Consider the following 14729-nt stretch of genomic DNA (forward strand, 5'->3'; position numbering starts at 1 on the left):
TCCCCAAAATTAGAGGCATCTCTGTATCCTCCTCCATGTCGAGAACCACGAAATCCGCAGGAAAAATGAATTTGTCCACTTTCACTAGCACATCCTCAATCACTCCGCGGGGGTACTTGACAGATCTGTCAGCCAGTTGCAAGGACATCCTTGTCGGCTTAGGCTCTCCCAACCCAAGTTTCCTAAACACAGACAATGGAATAAGATTAATACTTGCACCAAGATCACATAATGCTTTATGAAAAACAACATCACCAATCATGCAAGGAATAGAGAAACTCCCTGGGTCTTTTAGCTTCGGTGGGATTTTGTTTTGCATCAAAGCGGAGCAGTTTTCAGTTAAGTTCACTGTCATGTGACTCTCCAACTTCCTCTTATTTTCTAAAATGTCTTTCAAAAATTTAGCATAACTAGGCATTTGTATTAAAGCATCGGCGAAAGGAATATTGATATGCAATTTTTTAAATACCTCGAGAAACTTACCAAATTGTGCATCTAGTTTTGCTTTTTTCAATGCAGCAGGAAAAGGGGGAGGTATAACAATATTTGGTTGTGCAGTGGGTGCTGGTGTGGAGTTAGAGGACTTACCTTTGGATGTCTCAGTCAGTTCATCCGGTATTTGAGTTTTTTCCTTTCCCTTCGACTCCAAAATTTTCCCACTCTTCAACTCAATGGCCTTCACTTGCTCTTTTGGATTAGTCTCGGTATTACTTGGCAAGGTGCCCAGCTCTCTACTTGCTATCATCTTGGCCAACTGTCCAATTTGATTTTCGAGCCCTTTTATCGATGCATCTTGGTTTTGAAGTCTAGTTTCAGTGGATGAAATAAACTTAGACATCATTTGTTCCAAGTTGGACTTTTCTTCTCTAGGAGGATCGGATCTGTACATCGGTTGTTTACCATATTGTTGTCCTCCTTGCTGTCGATTTTGACTGTTTTGACTGCCCCATGAGAAGTTTGGATGTTGCCTCCACCCAGGATTGTATGTGTTCGAATAAGGGTCATGCCTTGGGCGGTTTTGGACTCCCACTTGATTCACTGGTGCCTCATTTTGCACATAGAATGGATTGTCATCTTGACAGTCCTTTGCATAGTGTTCCCCTCCACACTTTTCACAGAATATCTCTTGAAGACGCATCGACGTGCCACTCACATTCAATCCGTCTATTTTTCTGTTTAAAGCATCAAGTTGTGCAGTAATAGCAGAAAAATTAGTTACCTGGTGAACTCCTGCACTCTTCCGCTGGTTGTTTCTTTTAGATTGAGGATGATAGCTGCTAGCAGCCATCTCCTCTAACAATTCATATCCTTCCTCCGCGGTCTTTCTCAACAGGTTTCCACAAGCAGCCGCATCTATCATAGTACGGTTAGGAGTAAGCAAACCATAATAAAATGTTTGAACGACTAACCCAAGTGGTAACTCGTGATGTGGGCATCTTCGTAGTAGATCCTTGAAGCGTTCCCATGCCTCATATAGAGATTCCTGATCGAATTGAGCAAATGTTGTAATGTCTGCCCGCAGCTTCATGGTCTTGGAGGGAGGGAAGTATTTGATGAGAAAGGCTTTCGCCATGTCGTCCCATGTAGCGATTGACCCTACAGGCAAACAATTTAACCATGCCTTAGTTTTATCATGTAAAGAGAAAGGAAATAAACGCAACCTAATAGCATCATCAGAAACTCCATTGAATTTAAAAGTATCGCAGATTTCAAAAAAATCCGCGATGTGCATGTTTGGATCATCTACTGCAGTTCCTCCGAATTGGACTGTGTTCTGAATCATCTGGATTATGGTTGGCTTGATTTCAAAGTGATTTGCCCGCACGATAGGCCTCACAATGCTAGGGCGTGCACCCTCCAAAGAAGGTTGGGCATACTCCAGCATTGGTATGCGACGCGGTATCTCAACTTGTCTATTGTCACGCTGTTCCTCTCCACGTTCTTGCTCGTGTCTTTCCAACAGTTCTTTAAGTCTTTGTTGTTGTCTCCGCCTTCGGAAAGTTCTTTCAATTTCAGGATCAAACTCAAGCTCCACGTCAAGTGACTTTGGCATGCACTGGAAGGGATATCTGTAATAAAATATGGAGTGTTAGCTCAAGAGAAATACAATCATGCTAAAGAAAATAACGAAAAATAAAATTGTAGACTAACAATCCCCGGCAACGGCGCCAAAAACTTGATCGAGCAAAACTTGCACTGTGATATCCTCAATAAAAATATGTTTTTGTATGCTCAAAATTTAGTCGCAAGTGCACGATGTCAAGTAATAGAATAGTGTACGTGAGTACGAGTATCGTTCTACTGAAGACTGTGTTTAACAATTATTATTCCAGTTATTAAAACTTTAGCAACGAAATTTGAGTGATTGTTTTATAACTAATAAAATTTAATAAAACTAAATAAACAAGTTCAAGAATTTAATGACGAGATATGAATGCTAGATCAATTGATTAAATTTCAATGATAAATGAATTTGTTGGGAATTCTGGTTCACCTACCCCGTATTAATTCGTTAATTCGTTCAATCGTGTTTAAATGCTTCCGACAGGATCTCCTATTCTATTGAACACTCTCTCTCGAGCTATGCCAAACTAATTCTACCCAATGAAGTAATTAAATGTCTTTAATTATTTATCAAGGGTGAATCGCATTTCGATTTATGAAATCCCCTAATTTTCGACCCTTAGGACTATGATTATCGGCATGTATCCAATTTCATATATCTATGTAAATTGTAGATCCGCGGATTATACTACTCGATCCTATCACTCGTTATTCTCTCGAACTCACTCGTGATATGAAAACGTCGTTAAAGTTAGCTACGCTTTAATGACACAATAAAATAATAGTATAATCAAGAATCACGCAACAATCGAATATAAATTAATTCAAATCAAAGTTTGGGGTAGGATCCCCTTGAATCCCAACAAATATTAAATTTAGCTACTAAAGTTCATTGAAAATCACGAAACAAAGTTCAAATAACAGAAACTAAATAAGAAATACTAGAGTTGGCGAAAAACGCGAAGAACGACGCTCAGAAAACTTCAAATCTTCAATCCAAACGCAAAGTGCTCTCCAAAAGCTTGTGGCGGCTGAATAATAGAGTCTGAATCCCCTCAAAGTCGTCCCAAAAACCTTACCATATCATTCTCCTTCCGAAAATAAGGAATGGAATCGCGCATGATATTTTCCAAAAATAGGTGGCGCTCGGGCGGTAGAAAAGTACCGCTCGAGCGCCACACCATCTGCAAAGATGCTTGGGAAGTGCGGCATTCTCGCTCGGGCGGTAGAAAACTACCGCTCGAGCGCCGACTCTTCTGTAAAAATCCTTCAGCTATTCATCTTTCGCGCCCGGGCGGTAGAAAAGTACCGCTCGGGCGCCACTCATTATGGCCCTGGCATTCTATTTTGTACACTTTGCTCTCTTTTTGGTTTCCGACCATTTTTCCTGCAAATTCATCAAACAATAGTGACACATGATAATATGCAAATGAGTACTCTAAAATGAACAAAATGTAAATGAAATGCATGCATGCACAATGCAAACACAACTAAAACTAATGCAATAAAGCGCGTAAAACCACACCTATCAAAATGCTTAAGTTCAACACGTAATCTTCATCTAACTTTGGGAGAATAATGAGAGTAAATCCTCAAGCTTCAACACGAAAAGATTTAAAAGACGTTTTCGCCGCAGAGAAGATTATCTTTCAAGGGGTAGCTACCTATGCTTTGCTAGATTCAGGAGCTATACATTCTTTCATATCTGAAACCTTCATCAAAAGACTGAATATTACTCCTCAAGATATGGGTTTTGGTTTCAAAGTTCTATTCCTTCCGGCGATCAAATACTCACGTCTAAAATCATCAAAAATCTAGAGTTTCGTTTATGCAAAGATGTGGTTCGGGCAGATTTTATCGTGCTTCCTATACCTGAATTTGATATTATACTCGATATGGATTGGCTATCAGTGAATGGAGCTTTGATTGATTTCCATTAGCGATCAGTATCTATTAGACCACCTAGTGGTAAACTTTTTGTCTTCGAGGCGACAAGAAACAAGCAAATGCTGCACATTATCTCTTGTCTATGTGCGAGGAAGCTTATTAAGCATGGATGCCATGCTTTTCTAGCATGTGTCACTACCGCACATGCATCTATCAGTCAGAAGTTAGAAGATGTTGATATTGTCAGAGATTTTCCTAGCGTCTTTCCCGAGGACGTTTCTGGTATTCCACCCAATCGTGAAGTATAATTATCTATTGATCTAATGCCGAGCACTGTTCCTATATCTAAAGCACCTTATCGTCATGAACCTGCCGAAATGAAATAACTAAAAGAAAAAATTCAAGAATTGATAGACAAGGGTTTTATTCGCCCTAGTTACTCTCCGTGGGGCGCACAGGTATTATTTGTGAAGAAGAAAGATGATAGTATGCGTCTTTGCATCGATTATCGAGAGCTTAATAGGGTCACTATCAAAAATAAGTATCCACTGCCAATAATTGAAGATTTATTTGATCAATTGCAAGGAGCATCGATATTTTCTAAGATTGATATTCGTTCTGGATACCATCAGTTGAAAGTTACAGAGTCCGATGTTCACAAAACAGCATTTCGTACGTTATATGGGCACTATGAGTTTATGGTCATGCCATTCGGGCTGACCAATGCGCCAGTTATCTTCATGGATTTCATGAATCGCATATTTCAGTCGTATCTGTATCAGTTTATTATATTCTTCAATGATGATATATTGATCTATTTGAGGAATAAAGAGGAGCATAGTCGTCATTTGAGGACAGCACTGCAAGTACTGCAAGACAAAAAGCTTTATGCAAAATTCAGCAAAGTGCGAGTTTTGGCTTGATAGAGTGGCTTTGTTAGGACGCATCATTTCTAGTGATGGCGTTGAAGTTGATCCGAGTAAAGTGGAGGCAGTGAAAGAGTGGCTAGTACCGAAGAGTGTTACCGAGATTCGCAGTTTCTTAGGACTAGCTGGCTATTATCAGCAAATTCATCAAGTTATTCTCAATCAATTGCAGTACCACTGACATCTTGACTAAGAAGAATGCAAAGTTTATTTGGGGATCCGGGTGTCAAGACAGTTTTGATAAGTTAAAGCAAGCCTTGATTTCAGCACCAGTGTTATCTATGCCATCAGGGCAAGGAGAGTATGTGTTGTATACCGATGCTTCTAAACTTGGTTTGGGCGCATTTCTGATGCAAAATGACCGAGTTATAGCCTATGCATTGAGACAGTTGAAAATTCACGAGAAAAACTACCCTACTCATGATCTTGAGCTTGTAGCAGTAGTTTTTGCATTGAAGAATTGGAGACATTACCTTTATGGGGAGAAGTGCAAAATATTCGCCGATCATAAAAGTTTGAAATACTACTTCACCCAAAAGGAATTGAATATGAGACAGCGTAGATGGCTTAGCTAGTGAAGGACTACGACTATGAGATTAGCTATAATCTGGGGAAAGCTAATACTGTGGCAAACGCATTGAGTAGAAAAGCAGCAGTTATCACTCAATTATCACTCCAAAGACCGTTGCAGTCCGAAATACAGCCCCCTAATCTTGTCACCTTATCAGTACAGTCGACTTCACGGGACAGAATTCGCGATGGGCGGTCTACTGATGAGCAATTGAAAAAGTGGAGAGCAAAATATGAAGCCAAGGGTCGGAATTTATATTCAGAGGTGGATGGTATAGTTCGATATCGAGATCGCTTATGGGTTCTTAATGACGATTTTTTGAGAGATCTCATTATGAAGGAAGCTCATAACACACGATATTCCATTCATCCGGGGAGCACGAAAATATACAAAGATTTGCAGTTGTTATATTGGTGGCCAGGCATGAAGAGGGACATTTTGAGATTTGTATCTGAGTGCTTGACTTGTCAGCAAGTTAAAGCAGAGCATCAAAAACCAACGGGGAAATTGAAGCCACTCCCTATTCCCGAGTGGAAATGGGAAAATATCACTATGGACTTTGTTGTGGGATTGCCAAAGACTGTTAAGGGATTCAATGCTATATGGGTGATAGTGGATCGTCTTACGAAGTGCACTTTCTCCCTATTAAGATGACCTTCACCATGATTCAGTATGCGGAGTTGTACATTCGAGAGATAGTTCGTCTGCATGGGATTCCTGTATCTATTGTTTCTGACAGAGATCCGAGATTCACGGCATCATTTTGGAAGAGTCTTCATGCAGCGATGGGGACCAAGTTATTATTCAGCACAACATTTCATCCTCAGACCGATGGTCAGTCCGAAAGAGTTATACAGATTTTGGAAGATCTACTGCGAGAATGTGTTGTTGATTTCCAAGGCAGTTGGGAACCAAAATTACCTCTAGTGGAGTTCACCTACAACAATAGTTTCCAATCATCTATCGGGATGGCTTCTTTTGAGGCACTTTATGAAAGAAAATGTAGATCTCCTATTCATTGGGACGAGGTTGCTGAACGAAGAGAGATTGGTCCGGATGTGATTGAAGAAACTGCCGAGCTTGTAGCCAAAATTCGTGATATAATGAAGACTGCGCAAAGCCGACAAAATAGTTATGCGGACAAAAGATGAAGGGACTTAGAGTTTGCAGTGGGAGATCATGTATTTGTGAAAATAGCACCTATGAAGGGTGTTATGCGCTTTGGCAAGAAGGTCAAGCTTAGTCCAAGATTTATTGGTCTGTTTGAGATTTTGGAGAGGATTGGGACATTAGCTTATAGAGTGGCATTGCCTCCAATACTTTCTGGAGTTCACAATGTGTTCCATATTTCGATGATGCAGAAGTACATTTCGAATCCATCACATGTACTAAATTATGAACCTCTACAATTAAATCCAAATATGACATATGAGGAGATACCTGTCCAAATCTTGGCAAGACAAGAAAGATGATTGTGAAATAAAGTCATTCCAATGGTCAAGGTCAAGTGGCTGAATCACTCGGAAGAGGAAGCTACTTGGGAAACCGAGAGAGACTTGAAGGGTCGCTACCCAAATTATTCTGCAAGATCTAATTTCGAGGACGAAATTTTACTTAAGGGGGGAAGGAACTGTAAGATCCAAAAATTAAGACGACGTAACTCAATTGCATGCAAATCTAAGAAATATAAAAAATAAGTAATTAATGGATTTAATTCCTTAATAGATTATGTGACACGCATGATTATATGTTATATAGGATTTTATTGTCATTATGCATAAAACTGTATTTTTAAGGATTATTCAAGTTGCAATTGAAGAACGGGGACCGACGGCGGAAAAACGTAAAATGTATTTTAATAAATAATTACTAGTTTTTCACCCGTGCGATGTACGGACAATTATTTTATCTAATTGATTGTTAAAATTAGTATGTATGATAATTTGTTTATTTTCTCTTTAACGTGACTTTTTATCAGAGTGAAATGTTTATTGTTTTCATATGTATATAGATCTTAACAATGAAATACTTAATAAAAGAGTCATTTTTGTATTTCGGCTAAAATTTAATATCACGCTTGTATTAAATAATGAATGACATAATGTGTCTATCAATTATATTGTTTTCACATATAAATTTATGTGCGATGTAGAAAACAATACTTGTAACAAAATAAAATGATAAACATGATACAAACTTTTAATGTGGTTTTAATTTCAATAAATAATTTAAATTAAAATATAAATAAACTAAATGGATTATAGATCATACAATTAGGAAACAAAAACAAATTACAAATTTTAAAAACTTCCTTAAATACAACATTTGTCGTTGAATTTTTTGGGTTGTTATCACTATGACATATCAAAATTTTTACACTCTTATGATTCGTAACTCTGGATACAGCAATGTACAATTGATCATGACTAAAAACAGGATTCTTAAAAAAAAGTCCTACATGTGACAATGATTGCCCCTGACTTTTGTTAATTATCATTGCATATGATACAATAAAAAAAACTGAACTGTCTTCGTTGAAATTTAAAAGGAAGTCTTAGATCAGAAGGCGTCAATGACATTCTTGAAATAAGCACTTTATGATCTGCATTACTTCCAGTAAGAATTTTTCCTTTCAAAACATGATTTTCGAGCCTTGCCACGATCAATCTTGTGTCATTGCATAATCTAAGAGACTGATCTATGTTGGAGATAAATTACTTTATTTAATTAAAATAAATCATTATATTTGTAATATCACTTAACGTGTATATTGATGTTGCAATCAGCATCTTGACTGAACCATGAAAACTAAATTGTTGAGATACTCTGGCTCTCAAATCCATAATTTTTGTTTAAATACTTACAACAAAAAATAATTAAAATAAATGGAACTAATTCTAAAAGAAACGTTTATAATGATAACTTACAAGATAAATGTATTCAAGTATAAAAAAAAATTGGTATTTAATATAAATTTATTTAACGGTGATTATTAACAATAGCCTACTATACAACTCCATAATCAATTTTGGCCTTGAAGTAATTTACTTAACAAAATTTGTTTGTTGAGTATATATGTCAAATTACATACATATATTTTAATTCTAAATATGTTAATTAAATTTTTTCCTTGTTTATATTATTTTGCATTAATAAAAAAATATAATAAAAATGACAGTTTATATTAAATTGATACGATTATTTTTTAATCATCTATAATAATTCGAGAATTGTTGTTTAAGATTAAAGTTAATATATTGAAGAGAAAAATGATTTTATACTATCATTGAAATAAATATATTAGATCTCAAAAATAAAATCAAATTAAAAATTAGTTCATCTAAAATATAGATGAAATTTTTTAATTATAATAACCTTACATCTATATATATATGTGTGTCATTAATTTTAAATTAATAAATTGATTTCAATGGAGCACAATTTTTGAAACATGTTTCAAATTTTCAGAATTCATATTTAAATTTTGAATAACAATTTTAATTTGGTTTATAATTCCCAGAATGAAATTTAATTTCTGGATTTGAAACTTGAAATTTAATTTAATTTGGTTTGTAATTCCTAGGAGGCATTCAATTTTCAAGCAGTTATACACAGACATTAATATGCAGTTTTAATAATGAATTAAATATATTTAGACATTTATTATAATATATATTACCATATTTTTCTTTTATTTCCTTTTTTAGAATGTCATTTTGTCGGGAACTTACTAAATTTAGCAACAACTCTATATATATATATATATATATATATATATATATATATATATATATATATATATATATATATATATATATATAGCACTCAAACAATTTTATTTTTTTAAAAATAAATAAACTAATTAAATATTGTGTTTCTTTTCAATAAATAATTTGGGCATGAAATTACTTAAAATAACAAAATATATTTTTGAATGATTTACCTAATGAGTGATACTGAATATTACAATCATTTGTATTTTAAATTTAATTATACAATTTTTAATTAAATTGATTGATATAATCAATGCAAAAATTTTAAAATAGTTTACGCTTTAAACAGAGTTTAGTTTCAACTTGAGTAAAAAAAATAAAAAAAACATATAATACATAAATTACATTTGAATTAATATAAAAATTAATTAAATTCAAAATTGAATTAAATTAATTGATATAATCAATGTAAACAATAATTGAAATGATCATTTATTATAATAGACATATGTCAATATTCATTAAATGTTTTATTTCCTTTTTTAGTAAGTAATTTTGGCAAAACCTCTACTTTTATATATATATAGATTTTAAATTGTTTAAAATATGGTTGATGGTTTTTCATGTTTTTGAAAATAAGAGGTTTTGAGGTGATTTTATACGCCGGGACGTAAATTTTATCGGTGTTGGTTTTTCAACAAAAATATGAACTTTTTGGCAACCCAGCTATTGAATTCACTAACTTATTTTACCAAAACTATTTTAATATTTTAGTTAAATCCTAATCAAGCAATAATGGGCCTAAACTTATGCTTAATAGGTCTAAAGCCTTGATTAGTGAATTGATTAGTATATAATGTGTAAAACACACCCTAAACCCTACACAATACCCACGCCACTTTTCAGAATTTGGCACCCCAATATCCTTCAAACACACGGCACACACCTTCACTATTTTGTGAAGAAAAATCGAGAGTTTGCAAGGAGGAATTCAAGCCAAAGGTCTTGCTCTATTCTTCGCCAATCGTCAACGAACAATCATGCGTTCAAAATGCAAAGGCACGTCATATTCTCCTTTTACTCATCATCACACAATAATATGTTTTTATGCATGAAAAAATATGGAAAACAAGTGACACTTTGTGTATTTTTGTTTTTATATGTCACATGAAATTTCAAGCAAAGTTTTTGATTCCCAATTCATGTTTTTTGTATGGTTTAAGGGCACCAACATGATTTCACATGAGTGTGAACACCAAACCATGCGCACACACGCTGCACCAGACCAAACAAGAGGGGAAACACTTTTCTACACTAAATTATCATGGGGGTTCGGTTTTTAGGTTTGGAGGGCTGGGCTTGGTTCGGCTGGGACCAGGGGCTCGCCATGTTCATGGGTGAGTCCAAGATAGTCCTTGTTGGCAAGGACTCCTGTCCGAGAGTCGCAAGTGAGGGTGCGCAGGTTCTGTGATCTGTGCGGAGTTGTGCGCTCGGCCAAGGGGGTTTGGGTTGGGCTTCGGTGAGTCCTAAGCCTAGGTGAGTGCACAATATGTTGGTTCAAGGGTGGCTCGTTCAGCTAGGGTCCTAGGCGCCAAAAACGTGAGGGTCATGTACTTGAAGTTCTCGGCCAGCACATGGTGGGGCTTGGGGGACATCGGTTTTTTTTATTTGGGGTGGTTTCTAAGGGATCAAAGGGTCCAGTAGGGTACTCTAATGGGTTGGTCATAGTTTGGTTCAGCATGGTTTGAGGGTGGCTCGAGAAAATCGAATGATGGCTGGGGTCCAAGTTTATAGGTGATATTAGGGTTTTCTAAACTAAAATAAATTGAAACACGGCTCATGGGGGTCGAGTCGTTGTTCACGAGGGCTAAAATATTATAAAAAGACTAAATTTTGAATTTAGGAATTTTATATTAAAGTTTGGGATTTTTTTCGGGATTAAAACGCCTTCAAAACTTCTAATTACGAATTAATTAAAAAGCATAGTTTTTATGCAAAATAAAATTATGAGAATTTTAATTTAAGCTTAAATAATTATTTGGGACATGTTAGAGTCAAAGAAATCAAGAAAAATTCATGTGGAAAATATGATTTTTAAATGTTCATGAATTATTATGGCTTTATTTGGACATTTAAAAGATATGTTGCATGCTTGGTTTCAAAATAAAATGATATTATATGCATGTTTTTATTAAGTGATAGAAATATGATATATTAAAGGACGTGAAGGTATTATGACTAAATACGATGACATGTTGAAAATATCGTGAGTGTTAATGTTCCTAGTGGGAGCCCGACGATCGTGTTTCCATCGCCCAATACGATTAAGAATACGAGTCACAATCACGATCTGAATTCAACAAAAATGAACATGAATATGAATATGAACATGGATATGGACATGAATATGAATATGTTTATATGGTTATGTTTAAGTTTAAAGTTTATGCATTATTAAGAAAATGATATTTTAAGTACAAGTATTTTTCACTGTTGTATGTGAACTGTATTACGTATTACTTTTTATCAAGGATATGATGCGTTGAGTTTTAGACTCACTAGGTGTAAGATGCAGGTGATATTAATAACTATGATATTGGAGGCCTTGATAGGTGACTTGCTGGACTGTCGATGCACATAACCCGATGATCAACGCTTCTATTTTCCGCATTTATGTTTATGATTTTACGTTAAAGATTTTCACGAAATTTTATTTATGCTTTTGAGTGATTTTTTAGGGGTTTAGTATGGGCTACACTTTTCAACATTTATTACTTTTTAAGTTTGGTAAAACGTTTTAGGATTTCATGTTTTTCTATTCCTTTTGAATTTTCAAGTACTAGTTGGATGTTTTTTATAAAAAATAGTACAAAAGTATTTTTATGTATATGTATATGCAATGGCTGAAAATATGAGAGTTTAAAAAAAAATTCTAATAATTTTTAAGAAAACGAATAATAGACGTTTCAATTACAATTAGTATAAAATTAAAATAATTTAATCATTTATCATGCACCATTTAAATCATTAGTTAATTAGATTAAATTTTATATTATGCATAGGGCTTACCAAACAGTTCCGGCTAGCGACTCCTCATGTCGGCTTTAGTCTCCCAGGTAGCTTCTTCGTCGGAATGGTTTAGCCACTTTACTTTGACCAACTTGGTAGCTTTGTTTTGTAGTCTCCTCTCATGTCGGTCTAAAATCTAAATAGGCTTTTCTTCGTATGACATGTTCGATGATAGCTGTAACAGTTCAAAGCTAAGTACATGCGAAGGATTGACCATGTACTTCCTTAGCATCGAAACGTGGAACACATTGTTTACATATGCCAGATTCGGTGGCAGTGCTACTCAATAGGCTAGTGTTCCCACTTCCTCGAGAATCTCGAACAGCCCTATGAATTTGGACTCAACTTGTCCTTTGTCCCAAATCTCATAACACCTTTTATAGGTGTTATTTTACGAAGACGTGATCTCCTACAGCAAATTCAAGGTCTCTTTTTCTCTTCTTAGCATAGCTCTTTTTACGACTCTGAGCAGTCTACATCATGTCCCAAATTTTAATTACTACATCAAAATTTTGCTAAACAATCTCTTATCTCTCGCCGGCTTCATCCCAATGAATAGGCGATCTGCACTTCCTTCCATATAATGCCTCGTAGGAAGCCATGCCTATAGATGACTGAAAGCTGTTGTTATAAGTAAACTCCACTAGTGGTAACTTCGATTCTCAATTCCCGTGGACATCGATTACGCATGCATGCAGTAAGTCTTCTAAAATCTATATCACCCTCTCGGACTGACCATCTGTCTGAGGATGGAATGGCGTACTAAATAGCAACTTAGTCCAAATTGTGGAATTTAAACTCTTCCAGAAAGACGACGTGAACCTCAGGTCTCTGTCTGATACAATGGTAACTGGATTTCCGTGTGATTTGACTATCTCCAGGATATAAAACTCTGCATATTGCATCATATAAAATGTCATCTTTACCAGCAAGAAGTGAGCCGACTTGGTGAGATGATCAACGATTACCCAAATAGCGTTAGATCCTCTAACTGACCTCGGCAACCCGACTACGAAGTCCCTGGTAATGTTCTCTCATTTCCACTCGAGGATAGGAAGAGTCTTGAGCATCGCTGCTGGTCTCTGATGCTATGCTTTCACTTGCTGGCAAGTTAGACATTCTGATACAAAACTTCGAATGTCTCCTTTCATTCCTAGCCACCAATAAAGAATTTGCAAGTCCTTATACATCTTGGTATCTCCTGGATGAATGGAATATGGCGCTAAATGTGCTTCTTACAATATGTCTCCTCTAATAGAATCATCTCTAGGTAAGAAAATCCTTCATCGATACCTCACAATCCCATTGCTTACTGTATAAAGCTTATGACCCTTAGATTCGTCTCTCGGTCGTCATTTCTACAATTTCTCATCAGATAACTGTCCACTATGAATACGGTCTATCAAAGTGGGCTGGACTGTCAAGGTAGATAATATCGGAGCTCTACCCCTTGGATAAACCTCTAGATCGAATCTCTGCATCTCTTGTTTTAGAGGTCTCTGTACTGACAGTGGGGCTATAACTCCTGCTTTCCTACTCAAGGCATCAGTGACTATGTTGGCTTTTCCCGGATGATATGAGGGGTCCAGGAAATTTAAACGACATAACCTGAATGCATGCAATCTAGGGTTTTATTTTAAAAGATGTGTCTAATGTTTTTTTTATGCATTTTATGCCTGGTTATTGTATGAGCAGGATTTATTTCACGATTATTTTGAAGTTTCGTGCATTGGAGTTTTAAGTTGCATTTCACGCTCGAACGAGGAACGGAGACCGATGATATTCAGGAAAAATATTTTTATTGAATAATTATTTTTAATTATTTAATATGAAGTGCTTTAAGGGTGTTTTCGGGGAAAAAAAATGGGAGGTGGGTATTTTTACTCGCCGGGTCGTATTTTTAGCCGGTACGCAAATTTTATTGATTAGGGGGACTTTTTGAGAGCTTGGACAATATTTTCAAAAACCTACATAAATGAAATATTTTTTGTGAGTGTTATTGGGCTTGTTGGGCTTGTTTTAATGCCAAATGGGTTCAAAACGTTTTTATTTTAAAACTAAGGCCCATTAGTGTGTTATTTTATTCTTTAAACCTAATTAGCAAACCCTAACCCTATTTTGCACTAAGTGGTCTCACCTCCCTCATTATCAGCCTTTTTCTTCATAGTTTAAGCAGCAAAATACAGCAGCAAGTCCGGCCCCTCCATTTTTCTTGCAAACAAGCTTTCTCCCCGCTCCTCCGGTGCCGCTCTGATGCCCGTTTCTTCGAGTTTTTGAGCATCTATACATCAAGGAATACATCTTTAATTTTTAAAATTAGCATTTTAAACGCTTAAAATCTTAAAATTCGTCGATTAAATTAAATCAATCTTTAAAATACTAAAATTCGTAAATTATTTAAAATAATTAATTTTCTTCGCTTACAATGTAACATTCAAGTTTTTTCGCATCTTAATCGTCTTCGGTCTCTTTTCGCTGGTCTGACACCGAATATTCGTC

At 35.6% G+C, this 14729-nt stretch overlaps 1 non-coding gene across 1 annotated transcript; it reads left to right on the forward strand.

Annotated features, from left to right (window-relative positions):
• The first annotated feature begins 1418 nt into the window (after positions 1-1418).
• Positions 1419-1524, forward strand: LOC140840303 (small nucleolar RNA R71). Its single transcript, XR_012119889.1, has one exon. It is a non-coding gene; the product is annotated as a small nucleolar RNA R71 (small nucleolar RNA).
• Positions 1525-14729: the final 13205 nt, after the last annotated feature.

Source organism: Primulina eburnea, chromosome 8 (genome assembly GCF_022965805.1).
Source record: "Primulina eburnea isolate SZY01 chromosome 8, ASM2296580v1, whole genome shotgun sequence".
NCBI classification, from domain to species: Eukaryota; Viridiplantae; Streptophyta; class Magnoliopsida; order Lamiales; family Gesneriaceae; genus Primulina; species Primulina eburnea.